Source organism: Mustela nivalis (assembly GCF_964662115.1).
Source record: "Mustela nivalis genome assembly, chromosome: 11".
Classification (NCBI taxonomy): domain Eukaryota; kingdom Metazoa; phylum Chordata; class Mammalia; order Carnivora; family Mustelidae; genus Mustela; species Mustela nivalis.
Genome location: NC_139030.1, coordinates 34,259,607 through 34,283,839, shown reverse-complemented (window position 1 = coordinate 34,283,839; position 24,233 = coordinate 34,259,607). Strand labels below are relative to the sequence as shown.

Sequence of the window (24,233 nt, the reverse complement as noted above, 5' to 3'; positions counted from 1 at the left end):
ATCAGCTATTGTTTTTGTTAGTGCTGCTACTTTTTTGGCCTTTGAAGGTAGCACATGAGCACAGGTATCTGAGTTTGTATTACTGTAGCTGATGCTCTGGTAGGCAACTTCCACATTCCACTCATAACTCAGAAAAGGGAAATTGTCTTGCCAAATAATAAATCCTAGGATGAATGCTTGAAACCACAGAAAACGAACGAATATTTACAAGAACTATTCAGGTAGTAGTATAAAGGAGGGAAGTTGGCCATTAAGACAACAGGAAATGCTGGGAGCTAAAGAAAATTGCAAATGTCATGTTCCATGTAATGGCATTCAGATTAAAGTCATCATCATCATGCCACCCACCACTGGCCCCTACTTTAAAATCATTATTTTACATAATGGTTTTCTCTAAAATAAGGAATTTTAACAATAAATTTTTCAAGAAGTCACACACTTTTGTTTAGAAATACTTTTTAGCCCTAAACCAATTATATCCATTAGCAAAATTATAAGGCTGAAATAACTTGGCACAAAATTACACAAAAGTTTTTTCTTCTTGCAATATATTTTCTTGGATTTACACATTACCTAATAGAGTTTGCAACTAGGAGGCAAGAATAAAGAAAATGTAAATATGAAAATGAATATTAACTTAGTACTTAATATTTCTAGAATCTATACCAGGATTATGTCATATAGTCATTTATTTAATCCTCACAACAGATTATCAAGAATGTTTTATACCCAGGCACACTTGATGGAACTGAAAGCAAAGATATTGATTGACTTATTCAAGATCACACTAATAAACAACAGAGTTAGGACTGGAACTCGTGTTTTTCTGTCTTAATCCATTCTCTTTCCACAATATCTTTGAAAAACAAAACAAAACTTTATCCTTAATAAAACATTATCATGATGACATCAATGTTTATTGAAAAAGGTATATAGATATATTTTGAACTTCATTGTCCAAAATAGTCTTCACTGAGATTGCTTTATTTGGTAATTCCTCTGTGGAAACACTAAACAGTGGTATCGGTAAAGTCTATCTTTCAACTGCATTGACATAAAGCAAACCAACTTCTATTTAAAAAAATCTAAAATAATTTTAATGATGGAAATAACATAATTATGCTCTCTTGTAGAAAATAGCTAAGAGCAACATTTGGCATCACAGAACACTCTGTCATGTGAAATTTGCATTAAAATGTTATTCTGGACAAGAGGTATTTGTCATTCTCCTCCAAATATCAAACATAGAAATAATTCTCAAATCAGTTAAATGCTGCTGACTTAAAAAAATAATGCAATACGTTGCCAATTCAGAATAAGATCTCTACATCACCACAATTATGCCTGAAAGCATCTGGATGACACAAATTTCAATGTGGCTAAAAGCCTGTTAATACTCTTATTGTAGGACTGCATGACCTCAATCATTCAGTTAGATTTTTGTGTAACTACTGAGAGGTGCCTCTAGAATATGGAATCTATTTCACACTTGAAAATGAATGTTTTTAAAATATGTTTCATCATTTCTCTCTTTGATTGATTCAGTCTAAGAGGTATTCCAAAGTGGGAATTTATAAGCATCAAGAGAGAGAATACGTATATGTTTATATAATTGTTAAATGCAGGTGTGGAAAATGATCTCCAAATATGCTCAAATAGATGGCACGTGCATGTTAGGAAAACAAGAGAAAAAAGTGAACACTTTAAGCACTGTTTCTTGGGTTTTCACCACTATTGTAATCAGGGAGAAATATTTAAATATTTAAAATACATGCATAAAGGCAAACATATACATTTTAAAAGCTTAGAATGACACCTTCACCCTGCCCTTTGCTGAAGGAAGCTGGCCTTTGTACCAATCAAATTTTTAGCACAGAGATATAATGGAAAGAGCAGCATCAAAATATCAGAGCAGCCTGTATTTTCCCCCATAGACACTCCTGTTATTGGTATAATACTTAAAATGAACCTTTGCTTTGTTGCAATGACAGCAGCCAGTTCTCCTGCTGTCTAAAGTCCAGACAATGGCTAACCCTGCACCTTTCTCACTCACTAGAAGTTACAGAGGCAATTTTCAGGCATGTGCGAATAGGTCAGTTCAAAGAAGAGTCATTGTTAATGTGAGCAGCAATCCTGCGTTTATGCAAGAACTGTGAAACCGACTCACAGAAAGTTAACACATTGGCATCTTCATGATGAATGTGTGGGGTCCAGGCTCCAGGATGGCCCGCAGTGAGCCTCATCCCTGGAATTCACACCCCTGTCACAATGGATAGGACTGGACCGTGATACCAACAGAGTACTATAGACAGCACAGAGTGAGACTTCCTGGTCACAAAGTCTTCTTTCTCTTGGATCCCTCACTCTGGGAAAGGTGGTCACCTTTGTGATTAGGGACAAGTAGTTTACATTTTTGTAAACACTTTGGGATGAAGATTATTGAGATGAAGATTATTCAGAGCTGAAGGCAATGGAGACTCTAGGACTTCAAGAGAAAATTTGCCCCTTCCTTAAGTACATAGAAGAAGATAAAATTGGGGGTCTTTCCCAGAATAAGAGTTATTAGCCTAAATAAATCTTATTTGAGTGACCCATCCATATGGCAGGACAAGCATCTAATTACCAAACATCTGCTTTTCCGCCTACTGTCCTGTGAATTGCATTCCTTTCTTCTGAAACCCCAAACTGCCTACCCTCTTTCCCTCAGTTCAGAATGACATATATACTTCATTTTGCCTAACTATCTTTGGAATTTCCATGTCTGCATTGATACCCCATAAATATGCTATTAAATTTGATTTTCTCCTGATAATCTGTCTCATGTCAATTTGATTCTCAGTCCAGCTAGAAAGACCCTTGAAGGGGACAGAAATTCTTGCTCCATGACAACTTTTTGTACACCAATGCCCAAAATCTATTCCACATGGATTGGGGATGGAGTAGTATGCAAGAGAAGAAAATTTTCAGTTTTTAAAGGTTTTACTTCCCAAATATTCTGCACTAACAAATCATCTTTTTCCTACAGATAAGTCCTACCTATGCTAGTTTGAAGGCTTTTAAAATAATTTTTGACATTTTAGTTATCAAGTTTGCCTCAGATAAATACATGACTTTGTATAGATAGCCCTAATGTGAAAAATAACTTAAATATTTTCAGAACTACTGAAACTGATAGGTTAAGGTAGCAAGTGCTTGATCATGCTACCTTTAAGAAACTCTAGCTAGGGGCGCCTGTGTGGCTCAGTGGGTTAAGCCTCCTCCTTCGGCTCAGGCCATGATCTCAGGGTCCTAGGGATGGAGCCCCACATCAGGCTTGCTGCTCAGCAGGGAGCCTGCTTCCCCCCTCTCCCTCTGCCTGCCTCTGCCTGCCTCTGCCGGCCTCTCTGCTACTTGTGATCTCTTTCTCTCTGTCAAAAAAATAAACAAAATCGTAAAAAAAAAAAGAAAGAAAAAAAGAAAAGAAAAGAAAAGAAAACTCTGGCTAACTTGTTTTATGAGCCTATTTTTGCAGACATGGTACTGACCACCGATGAGACTAGCTAAAAATGGAGTAAACCAGGAAGAATTCTTGCAGTTGTACAGAAGGAATAAGAGTGAAGGAAAGTAGCCTCTGTGAGGACACACCCTGAGATCCTCCTGTCCATTCCTCAAGTTGGCAGGCCATTCATTTTTTTATACATAGGAGGTATACACAAGCGTGTCACTAGGTGGCACCTGGGAGAAGCAGTAATACCTTCCCTTCCCCTTACCTTTTTCTAACCACCAATCACCTACCTCCACCCTCAAAACACCTCCCCCCCACCCCCTAAAATCCTATAAATTCTCAGCCCCTCGCCTTTCCTTGGAGAAGCAGATTTGAGAAATTCTTTCCCATCTCCTTGCTTGGCACCCTACATTAAAACCCTTCTCCTCTGCCACAAAAAATGGTGACAGTGTTCAGGCTTTGCTGCACATTGGTCAACAACACTTGGTCAGTCACACTACCACGGGTGGGTCACTTTTGAGCATCCAGGAGGCCCTGCTTTGAATACACCTATGTAAACCCTTATTTCACTAGTTTTTTGTTTTGTTTTGTTTTGTTTTGTTTTGTTTTTCAATAAAATAATTAAGAATGTAACTTAGAGGGACACCCGGGTGGCTGAGTCACTTAAGCAGCTGGCTCTTGATTTCCGCTCAGATCATGGTCTCAGAGTCCTGGGATCCAGCCCAGGGTTAGACTCCCTGCCCAGCAGAGGTCACATAAGGATTCTCTCTCCCTCTGTTCCCAGACCACCCCCCCCCCACTTGCACATGTGCACTCTCTCTTTCAAATGAATTAATAAACCTCAAAAAAAAAAAAAAAGGAAGGATGGAAGGAAAGAAGGAAGGAAGGAAGGAAGGAAGGAAGGCAGGCAGGCAGGAAGGAAAAAGGGGCACCTGGGTGGCACAATTGGTTAAGTGCGGGATTCTTTGTTTTGGCTCAGGTCGTCATCTCAGGGTCCTGGGATCCAGATCTGCATTGGGCTTCCTGCCGAGCTTGGCATCTGCTTGAAATTCTCTCTCCCTCTTCCTCTACCCCTCATGCTCTTGCTCTCTCTCTAAAATAAATAAATAAACCTTTTTAAAACTGTAATTTAGAATTCCTACAGCATATTTTTACAAAAGCTAAAATAGTTTTATTTTTCTTGCTTCTTGCCTAAATGTCCCTTGAGCTATGGTCTGATTTCTCTCCTGCCATCCTCCTTTTATTTTTTTTTTAAGATTTTATTTATTTATTTATTTGACAGAAAGAGATAACAAGTAGGCAGAGAAGCAGGGGGAAGCAGGCTCCCTGCTGAGCAGACAGCCTGATGAGGGGCTCGACCCAAGGACCCTGAGATCATGACCTGAGCCAAAGGCGGAGGCTTAACCCACTGAGCCACCCAGGTGCCCCATGCCATCCTCCTTTAAATCACTCCTCAACCTACTGTAGCATGGTTCGTACCAATCATGGTATAGATACTATGCTTAAAAAGCACCAAACTCTTCTAACTCCCAGGTCCAACCACCTCTCTTCATATCCCCTTCTGTAAGCAGAAAGAATTAGGGGTCCCCAGGAAAAGAAAGGTAAGATATATCTTTCTTGAAAAAAGTCATTTTAGGCTACCATACATCTTGTAATCAATGCTACTTTCCCAAAGCCCATTTCTTGCAGAACTCCTGGTATACGTTAAAATTGCAGAATTGACTTTGGTAGATAAGGATTTAAAGGAAACACACAAAAACAAAAACAACAAAAATGTAATAACAAAGAGACACTGTCAGGTCAGGAGATAGCCTAATCAAATCAATGGCAATAAATCAGTTGCAAAACTCCCACTTCTGGTTCAAAAGTAGAGATTGGACTAACATTCTTGAGTTATGTTTGCCAGCTCTAAATACCTTTGAGCACTCACATACTGGACCAACTAAGCCAAAGAATTAATGATGCTATGACTCTAGTAGGCTCTGATGACTTCAATCTGGACTCTGTCATTTTAAGGCAACTTTTGTCCCTCCTCCCCCCATGTGTTTCATGGAGAGCAGGAGGTGCCTGGCTGCTCTGCGAAGATGCCTCAGCACCTTTGTCCTGCCCCGTTTGCCCTGCTGGCTGGCGTTTTCTCCCTTCACTCAGGGGGACAGTTGGAGTGAGGATGAAGTGGATGACAAGGACAGATGCAACCAAGTGGCCCCCAACCTATGGGTGGAGTTCTCAGCCAGGGTGTCATCAGAGCCTAGGAAGGGCTCATTACTTCAGTGGGACTGAGATGGGTCTCCGGGTCTGACCGATCAGTACAACGGCATTTTCTCAATGGATGCGGGTGGCCAAGCCGTAGGTGGCCAGTCCATCCAGTTCCTCTCAGTTCCCTGTGCTATTCGCCATCCTTCTTCTCGTCATTTCCTACCTGATCATAAAAGAGTTAACATGCTGACAATTTGAAGAATAAAGATGCCATACATATTGGGCTACTAGGATTCTGGACTCTACTTTAAATATCTCTATCAGCAGGATTCTCTTGCTGTAGATTTTCTTGGACAGTGAGTTATTTTGACTCTTTTGAGCCAGGAATGTTTCCTCCTACCTCTCTTTCACCTGTCAGATTCAAGAAACTGACCAGACATTCTTTCCACGTGGGTTAAATACCATGGCAATTTTGAATGATATTCTAGCTGCTCTTAACTATAGCATCGTCCTCATGTAAACCCACACCAAAGCAAAAATTTTGGCAAAACTTAGTCATGATTGTTCTGTAAGACGAGGGAAGAACAGCATTTGCCTACTCATTAAAGACCAAGACCAAGAAACCTGCTATTCATTGTGTGGTTCATATATGTGTCATATCATTGTCATTATGGAGGACTTCCTGTTTGTTTTTGTTTTGTTTTTTTATGGAGGATTTTCTCTTTTTTTCTCTTTTTTTTATTTTTTTATTTTTTATAAACATATAATGTATTTTTATCCCCAGGGGTACAGGTCTGTGAATCGCCACGTTTACACACTTCACAGCACTCACCATAGCACATACCCTCCCCAATGTTATGGAGGATTTTCTTAAGCATCATTCTAGAGCCTAGGCATCAAGAATATCTGAGTATTAAGTTTCAAGTAACATCTTAAAATTGTAAGATATTTACCTCATCTTTTTACTTTTTGTGTGTGTTGTCCTTATAAATTATAGAAAACACTTTAATGGAAATCAAACATGAAAATTTGAATACAGGACAATGCCTACTTTTCTATGTGTAATACTACATTTTTGCTAAGAAATACTAGTAGTGCTATTCAACTGCAATAGAAATACTTATTTATTCATTATATTAGGATAGCTAGGAAAGCAAAAAATACATATTACTTTGACATTTTATAGAAGCTACTTTCACTTTACTTTATTTTAAAGATTTTATTTATTTATTTATTTATTTATTTGACAGAGAGAGGGATCACAAGTAGGCAGAGAGGCAGGCAGAGAGAGAGGGAGAAGTAGGCTCCCTACTGAGCAGAGAGCCCAATGCAGGACACCATCCCGGGACCCTGAGATCGTGACCTGAGCCAAAGGCAGAGGCTTAACTCTCTGAGCCACCCAGGTGCCCTTAGAAGCTACTTTTAAATCAGAATAGTTTTTAATAATAATTAAATCAATAGAAGGTACATTATATATTTTTATTTATTCATTTATTTATTTAGAGTTTGACCCATGCCCAGCATGGAGCCCAGTGTGGGGTCTGAACCCAAAACCCAGTGATCAAGACCTGAGATTGAGTCAGACTGCTTAACTGGCTGAGCCACCCAGTCATCCTGAGGTGCATTTGTGTTTTTTAATGGGGTATAATTCCTTATGTATTTGGTTTTGGTGTTTTGTTTTGTTTTGTTTTTACATATTTTCCTATGTAAATATTTTCTATGTGAATATTTTAAATATTTTCCTATGTAAATATGTTTTTACATATTTTCCTACTACATATTGGATTTGTAAGTATCTGACTCTTGATTTCAACTCAGGTCAAGATCTCAGAGTCTTGAGATCCAGCCCTGCCTCAAGCTCCATGCCCAATGGGGAGTCTGCCTGAGGTTCTCTCCTTCTCTCTCTACCCTCCCCCTGCTCTCTTTCTTTCTCTCTCCCTCTCTCTCTCTCTCTTCCTCAAATAAATAAATAAATAAATCTTCTTTTAAAAATCTATAACGATTGTCAATAACCTGTAAGATATAATTCAAAAATCTTCGCTTACAAAACTCATTGCCACTTCCCCATAGCTAAGCTTTTCAGGCCCGTTCCCCAATACCCCCCTAACATGTCCAAAAACCACTCATGCCAAACTATTTCCTCTTTTCCAAACACACCTTGCATCCCACACCCTTTACCTTTGTTTACTTTTTTCTCAGCCCCAAACCTTCCATGCCACATATCTCTCCCTGGAAAGATCTTTTTTAAAAAATATTAAAGATAAATACTGTCTCTTCTCTGGAGTCTTGACATGTTTTCTCTAGTAATTATCCGTTCACTCATCTGACTTTCCTCAGTACATTAAGTATACAGTAGCGGAGTATTAAAATAAAACATATTACATTGTGTGTGTGTTTTTTTACATTGGATGTGTTTTTACTTCCTAGGGAAAGGAGTCTGGTCCTAGCCACTTTTATTCCCAGCATGCTAAATCAAGAATTGAATCTAGATTTATTAAATAAATGAACTAACAAATTAATGAAAGTTTGAATGTACTATCTCTCCTCTCTCTCATTTTTTTACCCTTAACATTGAATTGGTCATAAGCTCCTATTTATTTTACTTTCAGATTATCTCCTCAACCCATTCTTCCTTCTTTCCTCCATTTTCATTGCTTTGGTGGAACACCTAGAGGAAAAGGGACATAACATTGTTTAATCAAATGATGTAACAAGAGGCTTTTGATTTTTTTTTAATATTGTATGGGAATTAAGGAAAGGAAGAAAAGTGTTAATGTCTTAACACTGTCACTTGAGTTAGATTCCACATTTGACTATCAAAACTAAATGAACAATAAAATGATCATTGGAATCTTAAAAAGATAATATTTTTTGTGGTCCATAGGAAGGATTATCTAATTATTGGACATGCAATTGTACTTCATGTTGAGTTATTCTAATATATTTAAGTTTCATCATTTCCCTTAGTTGACTTCACTACCGTCTCATTAGGAACCATCAAATAATACCTTTTTGACCATATTTCAAGCAAAGTCAATGCTACTTTAACCAACTTCCTAATGTTTGTTAGCTCATCATAACTCTTCGAGTTGTGTCTTTGTAAATGTTTATATGTGCTTAACATTATTAAGCACATTCATGTGATGATAAAAATAATATCATAAACACTTAGGTAGAGACAAATCTCAGAGAACTCTATGCGCTTATTTTCAAAATTACAGAATTTTATTTTATTTTATTTTTTAAGATTTTATTTATTTGACAGAAAGAGCAAGTACAAGTAGGGGGAGTGAAAGGCACAGGGAGAGAGGTAGGCTTCCTGCTGAGCAAGGAGGCCCATGTAGGACTCAATCCCAGGACCCTGGGATCATGATCTGAGCCGAAGGCAGTCGCTTAAGCAACATCACTTAAACAGTATCCTGAAATTACAAAATTTTAAACGATGTATAGGAAGCATCTGATTTCATGGCTTTAAATTTCTGTCCCAAGTAGATTTTCCACCACATTTACCAAATACAAACTATAATCCAGCTGGCCTATCTGCTACATATTCAAATTAGTGGATTCATTAAATATATGCCTGTTGTCATTGGTATTAAACACAACACAAGAAAAAAAAAAAAAAACAGCAGTTATGTAAAGCAGACTCAAAATAGACTTTTAGCCAAAATACTGCACTCCTTTCCAAAGTTCAGAAAAGGAGAAAATTGTTTACCTTCATTAATTACCAAATTAATGAGAAATTATAACTTACTCAAATGGTCAGCAAACAAAAAATATAAAATATTAATCATGCAGAACCATATCAGTTTGTTCAACCAAAAAGTTCATTTGATTTTTTTAAACATCTGCATATAAGTGTTTATCTGTTTATACAGTATTATATTGTACATTCTAATCTACAGTTCTGCACTGCAGTAATTAGAAAGAATAGTCACACTTCCTGTATAATATACTACTATTTTTGTGTGGAATTCGAGTTAAAACTCTAAGATTCCTTTTTCCAACCATGGCTGAGTAATCAGTACTAGATTAACTATTCTGGTTTAAAAAACTATAAAGCTGAACAAAATAGATGAAGCATCAGATGACACATTTTTGGTGACAGGTAACACAGAACAGTAATCTATAAGACTGAAATGAGTCCCTCATTCCCCAGATTTTGGTGTGGAAACACTTTTCAAACTATTGCACAAAGACGTGGAGCCCAGGCATAACACAACAATCTCCTTTATGCAGTAATTAATGAAACTATAAGAATTGTGTAAAAATGAAAAGGGTACATAATACCTAAAATGATCTTGAAAAATAAGAACAAAATTGGAAAATTCACATTCTCTGATTTCAAAATTTACAGTAATCAGGACACCATGACATTGGCTCAAGGTTAGACAAATAGACCAATGGAATAAAACAAGAGAATCTATAAATAGACACACATTTATATGATCAATTGATTTTTATACACATCAAAGTAATTCAATGGAGAAAGAGAAGTTCTTTCAACAAAAGGTATTGGAACCAACCGGATATTCATATGGAAAAAACCTAACTTCAAATGTGTCTCTCACAGTTCTTGAAAATTATTTCAGGAAGGATGATAGATCTCAACACAAAAGCTATTATAGGGTCCTAGAAATTCTTCATAGATTCTAATAAAAACCCTTTTTTAAAATATAAGTATTGCACATATTTTCTAAAATCCATGAATGTCTATTCACTTCACTTTTACATCACTTTCTTAATGGTATCTTTGATAACCAGAAGTTTTCAATTTTTATGAAGTCTAATTTATTATCTTATCCTTTTATGATTTATGCTTTCTATGTCTTACCTAAGAAATATTTGACCTCAAGTTTGTGAATATATTCTCTATGTTTTCTTTACAATGTAGAGGTTCAAATTTTTAGAAAGGTTTTAGATATGACATCTTAAAGTTTGATCTAAAATAAACTACATGTACTCTTGCTTAATTTTCTTGTATATCCTAACAACAAACATTATAGAGCGTTAAAATAAAACTAAACTGGCTCAGTTGGTAGAGCATGTGACTCTTGATTTGGGGGTCATGAATTCAAGCCCCATCCTGGGTGGAGAGAAATCTGACATAGTAAATGCCCAGACTTGTGCTAGGTTTGGGAATACAAAGATGAATGAGACACAACTTAAGCCCTCAAATACCTTAGCTATTGAAATAGCTCTCAAATATTCTGAATGAAGCCAATTTTACTGGGACATGACCCACAGCCAATCTCCTGACTCTCTAATCTTCCTGACTCTTGATTTACAAACAAATTTGGAGAACATTATGCACTAATTTTCTTTAGTAAGAGAGCTATAAATGAATTATTTTAAATTAAAATTCATCTGTACTTTATAGTCTCTAAATGTACTGCTGCATACTGTTTGATTGTATAAGCAGCTCAAAATCGATAAATCATTGATAAAATGACATCAAAAATAGTGATTTCTTCTAACCTAAAATCGAGAATAGCAGCAAGTTAGGTATCACAGTACCACAAGGAGTAAGAACCTAAAAACAACATTTCCTAGGCATCTGATGGGGTCATTGATAATTGAAACAAAGGCATTTTCAGTGGTACAAAATTTGGGACAAAATTTGACTGAAGCAGGTTGAAATTTAGAAATCTAGCTGTGAAAGTGAGCAGAGATTAGGAGAGGCTGCTAGGAAAAAATATATAAATGTTAATGTATTATAAATTCTATAACAGATACTTATTCATTTACTTATGTATACTTATGTATAGTTCACAAAAACACTATATAAAACACATATACAGATGTTTATATATTATATAAAAACACAAAAATGTTACGTAAATATAAATACAAATAACTAAGATTTTTATATGCAACATTTCATCAGGCTTTTAGGACTTTATTATGCTTAGTGAAATGGGATAATGTTCTCTTGATTTATTAGTTTATCTGAGTACTCATTTTAAATGTACAACTTTTCCTCATACTTAATAACATTAAATAAAAAATTGAGCTCCTTTATATACTCTAAACATTTGGCTTCTGTGTTTTTTCCATGCTAAAAGTGACAAAGCTTTTAATACATGAGAGCTGCTTACTAAAAGCTTAGAAATGCTTGTACTAATTGAGAATTTGTCAGTATGTTACCCTTGGATGCATGTGGATAAGTCACACTGGTATTAGGAGAATAACAAAAATGCAAAGCAATAAGGCTTTACAGTCTTTTATTTTTTAACACAATTCATGGCTCATGGATACGCTACCTCTTAAAATGTGAATTTAGAAAATCCTGTTCTGAGCATAGTGGAAGCAGCTTCTTTTTTCCTATATTAGAATTTATATCTGCAGTACTATCTAAAATAATTCCATAGGTCTTCATTCAACCAACAGCACAAGAGCCTATGCTAAACATCAGAGATATGAGCATCAAGAAGACATGCCTTGGAGTAAGTTTTTCAAACCAGAGCTTGAGAACAATTAGAGTTTCATTAAATCAGTATATTGGGTTGCACCAATGTTTCTAAAGAATGGAATGGAATGGAAGATATCAGAGTATATTTCCCTCAGCAAATATAAATATTGTTTGAAGAAATTTTAATTTCGGTTTTATAGGTAACTCACATAAAAGGTATTTCTTATGATACCTGAAGGCAAAAAGATTTGAAAGCTATAGTTATAGACTATTTCATAATCCAGGGTGGTGGCTGAGGGAAAAGGAAGCTGTTTGATGATAAAATGTAAAGAGAGCGTTTCAATGTAATAATATAAGTGCTATGGTAAAATGATATTCAGAGCTGTATGGAAGCTGGAGAAAAGGCATTTATTTAATCTAGCCTATAAGGTAATAGGTATTTTTAAGAAAAAAATAAATGCATATGTCTACCAATTATACTATTCAACAACACAAGGCTTTTTGTTAAATAAAGTTCTAAACCTGTTACATAAAAACAATTTGAAGTACTACTCTTAGAAATACTGTCATGCCTTATAAAATGCTGTACGATACCGCTTAGGTATTAAGCTACAATAACATGTCTTTAAATGGACTTAGGGGGAAAAAAAGTTATATAACTTTTATCCATGAATTTTTAGAGCTTACTTTTGAAGTTACAGTTATATAATATATGTTAAAACAAACATGATATTATTCACATTTGGATACATTTCAAATTGATTTTTAGCTTCATATTAAAGAAAAAAAAGTACAGGTCAAGAATGCAACATACATATTTAAAACAGCCTCTGAGGAGTAGAGTGTTTCAGGTTTCAGGAACCCCTTACACAGTAACGAGTCACAATTCCACCCTCAGTTCCAGACCTGCGTCTTCCAGTATTGAGTATTGTGGGAATTCCGAATTCCCACAAATACCTCAAATTCAACATATCACATAAACTTTTATTCAAAAATAAGATCCCCGTCATGGTGCCTGGCAGGCTTGGTTGGTGGAGCATGGCACTGTTGATATTGGAGCCGTGAGCTTGAGCCCCACATCACGTGTAGAGCTTACATTAAAATAATAATAAGAAGAAGATTCTCTATGTGCCTGACCTGGTTAATGACATTGTCATCTAACGAGTTACTTGAGCTAGGAACCTAGTAGTTACCTTAAATTCCTTCCTCTCCATCAAATATCATTTCCAATTAGTTAATGAAATTGGTGGGTTTTCCAAACTTAATTTACCCCTCCCTTTTCTTTCACCACCACTGCTTTAATTCATCTCTTACGAAAGCTCAGTAGCCTTCATACCTCCCATCTTGCCTCCTCAAATCCAACCTCTTTTCTGCTGTCAGAGAGACATTTCTGTAAAAAAAATCAAATGATGTTTTCCTCTCCTTAAAACTCTATGACAGCACCTTATTCTTGTAAAATAAGATCTTTAGAATCCAAGAGTTTTCTACTAGCTTGACCTCAAAGACAGTAATCTTATTGGGCCATTATTACTTCTCACCCCTCACCAACCCATCAGCGTGTTTAATGTCAGATGTCTGCTACTGGCTGTTACCTCCTTTACGTCTGCAACTTCCGTCATCCTTCCACCTCATGTGCACATTATTTTCTTAGGAATACTAAGCCGCTTGTTGACCCTGAGGGCACAGTTCTGTCCGAAGCTATGATTTTTCACAACCAAACCCTTTTTCCTGCAGTTGTAACTTTCCTTTTACCATCAACGCTTCAAGACTCAACACAAATGTTCCCACATGGTTTCATGCTTATCTTTTTTTTTTTTTAAGATTTTATTTATTTATTTGACAGAGAGAGATCACAAGTAGGCAGAGAGGAAGGCAGAGAGAGAGGAGGAAGCAGACTCCCCGCTGAGCAGAGAGCCTGATGCAGGCCTCGATCCCAGGATGCTGAGACCATGACCTGAGCCGAAGGCAGCGGCTTAACCCACTGAGCCACCCAGGCGCCCCTCATGCTTATCTTTTTATCTGAACTTTTTGATATTTTCTTTTCTAAAATCCTGGAATTATTAGTAGAGGCAAAGTTAATTATTACCTCTTCTGTATTCCAATTGACTCTTGTTTTATTCTATTTATCATATAACAATTTTATTAATATATGAATTATTATATTATGATACAATATTTCATAATTTTTGTTTTTATCTCCACCTAGATCATGAAACTTCAAGGTTTGGGACTTTATTTACCATTGTATCCTGAACTTGTAACATGGTCTAAAACCTAGGAAATGGATTTAGTAATAACGATTGTTGAGTAAATAAGTCAACATAAGACAAAAGCACAAATATCATTTTGATTGTTATTTTAAATACTGCCTTTCCTCCAAAGAGTCCATGATAATAATATGTAATCATTAGGCTACATCCAAATTAAACTTGAAGATGATTATCATTGTCACATGCTTATATATATACAAAACCTTACAGTTACCACGTTATTTCTGTTTTTTTTCAGTATTAGAGGGACCAATTTCAACTTTGTCAGGATCCTTTTATATCACTATGCATTTTGCATCATGGGATATCCTTTTTCAGTATGGAAAAGCAAGTGAGGGGAACAAAAAAAAAGACTAATTGGGCATGCATTGTTCTTGGCACAAATATGATTTCTCTTCCTGACTTGGTTAACTGTTTCTTCAGTATTTTGCTCAAAATCCATATACTAGACTATAATTTATAAGATTCACATTTTCCAGCCCTGAAAACCTAAATTGTTTGTCTTTAGTTGCTTATTTTAAAAAAAAAGCAAAGTTCTGGGTGCCTGGGTGGCTCAGTAGGTTAGACATCTGCCTTTGGCTCAGGTCATGATTCTAGTGTCCTGAGATCAAGCTCCTCATCAGGCTCCCTGCTCCACAGAGAGCATGCCTCTCCCTCTCCCTCTGCTGGTATGTCTCTCAAATTGATAAACAAAATCTTTTTTTAAAAAAAATCAAAGTCGGGGTGCCTGGGTGGTTCAGTGGGTTAAAGTCTCTGCCTTCCTCTCAGGTCATGATCCCAGGGTCCTGGGATGGAGCTCCACATCAGGCTCTCTGCTCAGTGGGGAGCCTGCTTCTCCCCTCCCTCTCTGTCTGCTGCTCTCCCTGCCTGTGATCTCTGTCTATCAAGTAAATAAATAAAATCTTTTCTAAAAAACTCAAATTTGGGGCACCTGGGTGGCTCAGTGGGTTAGGCCGCTGCCTTTGGCTCAGGTCTTGATCTCAAGGTCCTAGGATGGAGTCCCGCATTGGGCTCTCTGCTCAGCGGGCATCTGCTTCCCTCTCTCTCTCTCTGCCTGCCTCTCTGCCTACTTGTGATCTTTCTCTGTCAAATAAATAGATAAAATCTTTGAAAAAAAATCAAATTTGCTTATCTAGGCTTTCGTAACTTCTCACATTCTTCAGCATTCCTCAAAAGTTTTGGACAGTTCTTTAATCACATGTAAGAAAAGAAAAATTCATGCATTTTTAAAAATATAAGTCAATCAGCCCCAAAGTATGAATTCATTGAAGTGACTATACTTTTAATTTATTACCAATTTTCAATTTCCTCTTAGTTATGTTTGCTTCTTAATTTGGAAGACTTTCCCTTTTAATATGGAAAACAGGAGCAAAATACAGATTGAGTACTTGCACTTTTTCCTAACCTCTGTAAATACTACACCAACAACTCCAAATGGCAAACCTGTCTTTACTTCATGTTCCTTCTCCTTCTTGCTTCAAAATATGCTTTAATTCCATATTTTAATTATTTGTAGGATATTTCAGAAAGCGAATTTATTATAAACTTAATCTTCCTCATTACCACTTTATAAACCCCTAACCACTCTTGGTATTCATTTTCTTCCCATCTTCTATACAAAGCCTTTAAGTCTCCTTGTGACATGTTATTCACATTGGTTTCTTCCGTTGCAGTTCCCTATTCATTATCTGTGGAACACATTGTAGATACATTCTGCATTTCCTTTCAAACTTCCCAAACATCTCAAGCCACATTTTCAGTTAAGTCTCCAACCATGGTTTCGTGCAAAATTTTTTTCTGCAATTTTTGAAATTTTCTTTTCTAAAATCCACTCTCTATACTGGACTATGCTTAGCATTTTTCTCAAGGTGCACATCTATTCCTCATCATCAATCAAATCTTTCTTATTTAGAATTAATCATAAGCAATTCCCCTTAGTCTCTTTTGACCTTTCCAGAGATGAGATTATGAGAAAATGTGGCAAGAATTTATCAGAAGATCAGCTGTTACAGAATTTGATTTCTTCAAGAAACAGAGATGGGGGTGACAGTGATACATTCATAATAACTCTGAATTAGTTTCAGAAGCTTTTAGACAACGCTCTACTACTTGTTATTTGTGTGACTTTAAGAAAGTTATTTATCTTTGATCCTGTTTTCTCATCTGTAAAATTTAGTTATAAATACTTTCTACAGTTGTTATGAAGATCAAATGAAATAATATGAATTTAATTAGCATACGGCAGACAACATAATATGGATAATATACACTATAAAATGTTATGTTGTTGCAAATGGCAGGATTTCTTTCTTTTTAAGACTGAATACTATTTTTTTATTCTTTATCCATCCATCTATCGATGACCACTTAGGTGGTATTCTAAGCCCAATAAAAACAATCTGTGCTTATAGGCAGAATTCTAAAATGGCCATCGAATTGTATGTTAACTGATTGGAATTTAAATAAAAACTTTTTTAAAAAGTTCGGTAGAACTCACCTGTGGAAAATTTTTAAAGTAAAAAATAAAAATAAATTAAAAATAAAAAATGGCGGGGCGCCTGGGTGGCTCAGTGGGTTAAGCCGCTGCCTTCGGCTCAGGTCATGATCCCAGGGTCCTGGGATCGAGCCCCGCGTCAGGCTCTCTGCTCGGCAGGGAGCCTGCTTCCTCCTCTCTCTCTCTGCCTGCCTCTCTGCCTACTTGTGATCTCTGTCTGTCAAATAAAAAAATAAAATCTTTAAAATAAATAAATAAATAAATAAATAAATAAATAAATAAAAAATGGCATCGAGATTCACAGACCATCATGTACACACATACCTTCTCTCAAAATTTTTTTTTAAATATTTTATTTACTTTTTTCTTTTTTTTCCTCTTTTTTAGAGAGAGAGATCACAAGCAGGGGGAGTGGTAGAGACAGGAGGAAGCAGGCTCCCCACTGAGCAGAGATCCCAATGTGGGGCTCGATCCCAGGACCCTGAGATCATGACCTGAGCCAAAGGCAGAGGCTTTACCCACTGAGCCACCCAAGTGCCCCATTTTATTTATTTATTTGACAGAGAGAGATCACAAGTAGGCAGAGAGGCAGGCAGAGAGAGAGAGAGAGAGGGAAGCAGGCTCCCTGCTGAGCAGAGAGTCTGACTCAGGACTCGATGCCAGGACCCTGAGATCATGACCTGAGCTGAAGGCAGTGGCTTAACCCACTGAGCCACCCAGGCACCCCCTTCTCTCAATTATTTAATGAAACACTAATCTAGATGTGATGACATTTTATAGATATAATTAGACCCCAAGTCAGTTGACCTAAAAATTAGGAAATTACCCTCACTGAGTTTGGCCTACACAGATAAGTTTTTTTTTTTTTTTTTTTTTTTAAGATATTATTTATTTATTTGAGATAGAGCGACAGTGAGAGTGAGAGCACAGCAGAAAGAGAAGCAGGCTCTTCACTGAGTAGAGCTCAGTCCCAGGACTCCGGGATGATGATCTGAGCTGAAGGCAGACACTCAATGGACTGAGCCACCCTTGCACCACAAATCAGGTAAGCTTTTAAAAGGCACCAGTTTCCTCCTGGCAAGAGATGCAGAGCATCAGAAGGATTTGTGTGAGAGAGATTCTCTTTCACTGGGTTTGAGTATAGAGAGCCACATAGCAAGGAATTTGGGTCACCTATGAGAGTTGAGAGAAGCCCCTGAGTGACCATCAACACAAAAATGGGGGTCTCAGTCTTACAAGCAAAAGAAACTGAATCTTGCCACATCCACATGAGCTCCAGATGAGAACACAGCTGAGCCAACATCTTGAACTGGAAAATGAGTTGAGTTATGCCCAGCCTTCTGATTTACAGAACTATGAGTTCATCAATGGGTGTTTTTTAAGTTATTTAGTTTAAGGAAATTTGTTGCAAAGCATTAAAAAACTAATGCACTGATGTAAAGTGTTCCTTATTTGAATTTTGCAATTCAGAAAAGCAAAGTTTCCTAGGCCCATCGTTGTAATTGATCAAAGACCCAAAACAAGACAATGCCTTTCTTGACTCTGTTAAAATCCCATAACAAAACAGCTTTATATTATAAAAAATAATGTATTTATAGGGTAAAATTGCCTCTTAAAACAAATACATAAACAAAATCTTCACTGTACTGATCTTTTTCTTGCTTCATAAAGAATCTTTCTTACCTACCATAAAAATGGGTTAATTTTATTTATGAATTTAACAAAAAAGGTATATATTATTCAAAAGAACTCAACTTTCAGTTCTGACATACTTTCTAAATGACATATTAATATTTCATGTGTTTAATTTTAATACTGCTGAAATAATCACTAATATTACAATTTATTCTTTTTTTACGATTTTATTTATTTGAGAGAGAGAGCAGAAGCGTGTGGAGGGTCAGAGGGAGAAGCAGACTCCTCGCTGAGTGGGGATCCCGATGTGAGGCTTGATCTCCGGACCCTGGGATCATGACCTGAGCTGAAGGCAGACACTTAACTGACTGAGCCATCCAGGTGCCCCTACAATTTATTCTTTAATCCTACTTCTTTACAGGAAATTTTAGATTAATATTCTGACAGAAACCACTGCTCTGTAGGCAGAACTTAAAAAAGGGAAAGAGAAATCTATTCAGTTTGCCTTGTAAAATATTCTGAGGAATCTCTTTTAAACCCACTTAAACAATGAGATATCCACATTTAGAATTTCAGCAGTTTTTATTCTTTTAATGATTGTTTCAGTGTTGATGTTACTAAAATAAAGAAAAAACATTAAAATTACCATGACAAACTAGTAACATTATTTACTTTACAAAAGATGTTGGCTGCCATCTTTTGGACTATCTGAGCATTGTGCTTTCAAAAAGAACAAACAAATTAGGCCTTCAGCCTTCAAATTGCTAAAATTTCTTCAAGAAAGAAATAAGACAAGTTGTAAAAAGATTTTTATTTACATAATTATTTTACTAAAAAGCTGGCTTATGAAACATTTATGTATGTGATTAAATTTTCCTGGATGTGTTTAAAAAGGTTTATCCAAACAGAAAGGAAAAATGTATATATATAAAACCTTAAACTTTATGCTTTTATTTAAATTATTACTTGAGGGACACTAGAGGGGGGGCAGTTGGTTAAGTGTCAGACTCGGTTTCGGTGCAGGACCTGATCTCAGTGCATTGAGATAAAGCTTGCGTTGAGCTCCACGCTCCGGTGGCGTCCAGTTGAGGTTCTCTCTCCTTCTCCCTCTGCTCCTCCTGCTCATGTTTTCTCTCTCTCAAATAAATAAATAACTCGAACAACTCCACGTAGTGACTCTTCTGTCTTGTTATATAGTTATGGCAACACCATTGGCCACTTTTATCCTTAATAATTTTGTTAGTAAGATGCCAAGTTTGATTCAGTTCTTTTGAAACTAGTTGATAATGTGAATCAAGAGATGAATAATTATTGCTTCTCTATATATATATAATTAGAATCAGGGTTATTTTTATATTATGGACATCATACATCTAAGACTAATAGGACAAAGAGAAAGCTTAATTATTAGAATAAAACTACAGTGCAGGTAAATAAATTCATTTAAAGAAGTTTATGATAAAACTCACAGGTTTATCTTTTTGATACTCATGATTGCTTCTGATCATCTTCATGATCATACATTCATGATTGCATCTGTTTATATTTTTTAATTTTTTAATATTAATTGTATTAATATTAATTACTATTTTCTGAAGGTTAAGGAGAAAGTATTTGAGATGTCTCAATCTCTAAATACATAGTTTTACCTAGAAAATGTTGAAAGAACAAGACTCTAAAAATTAGAATAATGGAACATAAAAACAAAGCCATTTATCTCTCATTTAAAAAGGAATCTTATAAAAACCTACAAATAACTAAATTTAAATTCTTAAGTGATTCTGCTTTTCAAAGTAATAAGTGTTAATAAACTCAGACATCAAAATCCTTTTGAGCTCACTATATGTGTGAAAAGTAGAAATCTTTGTTGGTAATTAGTAAATAGCAGTAATGGTATGAAAATAAAAGAACATTTTGTGACTCTTTAAAACCTTGGTTTTCTATTTTTAATGTGTTCTATTAGACAATTTGAGAAAGTAAAAAGAACACCATTTAATTGCTTCTGAGGTTGTGAAAATTGCTTGGGCATTTGAAATGAACTAACTTTGAAGTAATTGTTATTATCTTGTTAAGGATTGCATGTACATGTAATTCATAATTATTAACTCTTTCACGAGTCAGATCATCTAGGATAAGATTATAGAAAAAGTAAGGAATTCTGGGTCTCATACACAAATAATTTGAATTTGGGCTCATTATTCAAGTAGTAAAATCCATATTGTTTGATTTCTTAATTCTCTAGACAAAAACCTCAAGGGAAATTATAAATATGCAGGAAGCATAAAATATGTTAATACAAATAGAATTCCAACAATTGTCACCAAGAGAGAAGAAATTTGTTGGTGCCTCTGGCTGAGTTGTAAACTCCTTATGACACCTGGTGGTTACTGTTGAAAAGGCAAGTAATATCCTTGTGCTTCCAAGAGAGCAGATGCCAGCCACCTGTGGCTGTAAAGCACTTGAAATGTGGGTAGCCCAAATTGAGATGTGATATTCAAAGACTTAATATGAAAAAAATGTATAATATCTCATTAATAATGTTATAAATTGATTACATGTGGATAATATTCTGATTATATTGGTTAAATAATATTATTATTAAAATTAACTTCTCTTGTTTCTAGTTGCTTTTTCTTTATGTGGCTATGAAAAGTTTTAAATTTATCCATGTGGTCCACATTTATGGTTTGGATTATAATTATTAGTACTATGATAGCATCTAAACCTTAGATATTACTATAAAGGTATTATAAAATTTCTTAGCTCATTTGTGAAAATAGAAAAAAATATTTGTAATTTAGGATTGATAGATATGGTAGGGAGAATTTTTTATTTTTATTATTTTTTATTTAAATTCAGTTTGCCAACATATAGCAAGTACATCATTAGTTTTTGATCTAGTGTTCAATGATTCATTAGTTGCATATAACACCCAGCGTTCACTGCCAATGATCCACATCCTTGTGTAACCCCCTCCGTCATTAGTGTAGGGACTGTAAAAATGATGAGACATCATTCTTTTGATTAAGGACAGTAGATGGCAAAAATAAAGGGATTTTACAGATGTAATTAAGGTCCTTAATTAGTTGACCTTCAGTTAATCAAAACGGAGATTATTCTGGTGAGCCTGCCCTAATCAGAAGAACCCTTAAAAGAGACTCAAGGTATCAGTAGACCCTATTCTATTGGCCTAGAAATAAACTGGCATGTTATGGAGAGAGCCACGTGGCAGGGAATGGCAGGAGTCTCTAGGGACTGGAGAACTCAGATCCTCAGCTGTAAAAAAGAGTTCTGCCAACAACCAGTGAGCTTGGAAGAGGACCCAAACCTCAGATGAGCTGCAGCTCTATCTGACTGCATCCTCACAGTCTTCTGAGACTTTGAGACAGAGGACCCTAGCTAAGCTATTCCTGGACTCCCAACACACAGAAACTGCAAGATCATAAATATTGTTGTTTTAACTACAAAGTTTGTGATAATTTATTATACAACATTAGACAACTAATATATTATACCTCAAGCCATGTTTTTACTTTACTTTCTGTGTTATGATCATATGAATAATAGCAATATTAGTAATAACAGCTTTTTTTCCCCTGAAGACATGCTCATCATAAGAAGTCAAAACCTGCAATGAAAACTGTAACTTTACCATAGCACACACTAAATTGTAATTTTATTGTTGCATGCATTTTATCAGAGCATATAAGTGGAAATAGAAATACAAGAAAATTATATAAAGTCTAATATAAACCTCTCAACAGAGTTGTGCTATGATGCAAATTATAGTAGCCCCAACCCAGAGCTATTTTAAATTTAAAGCAGTGACACATTCTTTTTTCTTCATCATTTAGTGCTGTTTTGGCACTCAAGGTCACTAGACTTTCAAAGTTAAGGAGACAAATGTGTGCTGGTAAAGAGAAATCCAGGGTACGTGTAGAGGTAAAACTAGTCCTAAGGAGCTCATACCTAAGCTAGGACCTCTAAACAGAAGTTTTAATGATTTGGAAGTTTATCTAGTATCAGAGACCTTTCACTCTGCTGCCTTGAATTCCCCAAATTTATAGCATAGTCTTGACCCACATTTCCTCAAGTTGTAGATTAGCTCAAAGAGTAGTGGCACCACGAAGACCTCTGCCCTGTAGCCTTGCCAATGATTCTGTGACTCCAGCTTCTCCAATCAGCTTACTATTCATCAAGATCACCACATTTTTCCTATGTTCTCAAGCCTTTGTGCACACAATTTGCTTTTCCTGGAATGAATTTACCATTGCTTCCATGCCTGGAAAAGGTCATCTCTCCTGTGAAGATTTCCCATCACCTTGAGTTGACTTCCTGAATAGCTTCTGTTTTTTTCCAGTTAGTTTCTTTTATTCCAGGAGGCCAAGTAGCAGAACAAGTATGGCAACATTGGGTGGCAATTTTGTGATTTATTAGCTACACTGATTTCATCAGAGTCAGTGAGTAAAGACACAAGTTTGCAAAAAAGTTCTCAAGTACATAGGTTTAGATACACAAACTTATACAAAAAATAAAAACTCCTTCTCTGTTTCCTTCTTTCATCACTTCCCTTGAGATTACACTGGACCCACTCCTTGGTTTCTCCCATTTGCATCTTATTAAAATATAGGACATTATCTGTCCTTTCTTGTTTTATCTCCCTCATGTCTGCCAGTATCTGGCCAATGGGTCTATTTTCTCACTATCCTTGTATTTTGGCTTCTAATTTTTATAAGAGGTTTTCTTTCTTAAATTACTTTTTACTATGTCAACACATTTCCAAATACAGTAACATCTACTTTTATATCATATTACATTTCTTGTCACCTTAAGATAGAGTTAATTGTTCTTAGCATTATAGTTTCAGAACACTTTGTAGACTTCTATTACAGAATTACCATATGGTATAGTATCTTCCTCATGTCTATATTGTGGGGGCCAATGGCAGGCTGACTCAAGATGGGCCACTTTGGCACGAAGACTATTTAAAGAGTAATCAAAACCTAGCATATTCAGGGAAGGCTCTTTATCTCCCTTCAACGGCCTTAATCTCTAAAAAGCAACAAAACAAAATAAAATACACTATGTAACAGCTTAATTAAAGCATTTAAGACAAACGTGTTATCACTAATAGTAAATTTCTTTTTTTTAAGATTTTTATTTATTTATTTGACAGACAGAAACCACAAGTAGACAGAGGGGCAGGCAGAGAGAGAGGAGGAAGCAGGCTCCCCACTGAGTACAGAGCCCGTCATGGGGTTCCATCCCAGGACCCTGAGATCATGACCTGAGCTGAAGGCAGAGACTTTAACCCACTGAGCCACCCAGGCGCCCCTAATAGTAAACTTCTTATCCCTCTGCAGTAAGCTGATGTTTTAGATGGCTGACCCAGTGGGGATGGTGGAAGGAGAGGACTGGGCATGAGGAGGTTAAAACAATTTGTGTTACTCCCCCTCCAGCACCCATAGTGACTTAACCATTGTCATTAACTAAGATTTCAGAGTCAGAACTTCTTCAATGATTTTTTTAAAAACTGCAAAAAAAAAATGTGACTTTCCTTTAGGTGAAGTTGACCTTGTAGATTTTCAGAAAAAGAAGAAAGTAAGAGGAGGTAAAAGGAATATAGTTCATGGGGGGGGGGGGGGGACTAAAAATACACCCCCTTCCACACTGAAGGTCATAAGTACCCTTGAGGTGTTTTGGTTAGCTTCACTTCTCATTACTGGTGATATTTACTTTGAT

At 36.0% G+C, this 24,233-nt stretch overlaps 1 pseudogene across 1 annotated transcript; it reads left to right on the top strand.

The window, feature by feature from the left end:
* Window positions 1-5,533: 5,533 nt before the first annotated feature.
* LOC309843443 (ADP-ribosylation factor-like protein 6-interacting protein 6 pseudogene) lies at window positions 5,534-6,200 on the top strand (annotated as a pseudogene). The gene has a single exon. The product of its transcript is annotated as an ADP-ribosylation factor-like protein 6-interacting protein 6 pseudogene (transcript).
* The last annotated feature ends 18,033 nt before the right edge of the window (window positions 6,201-24,233 follow it).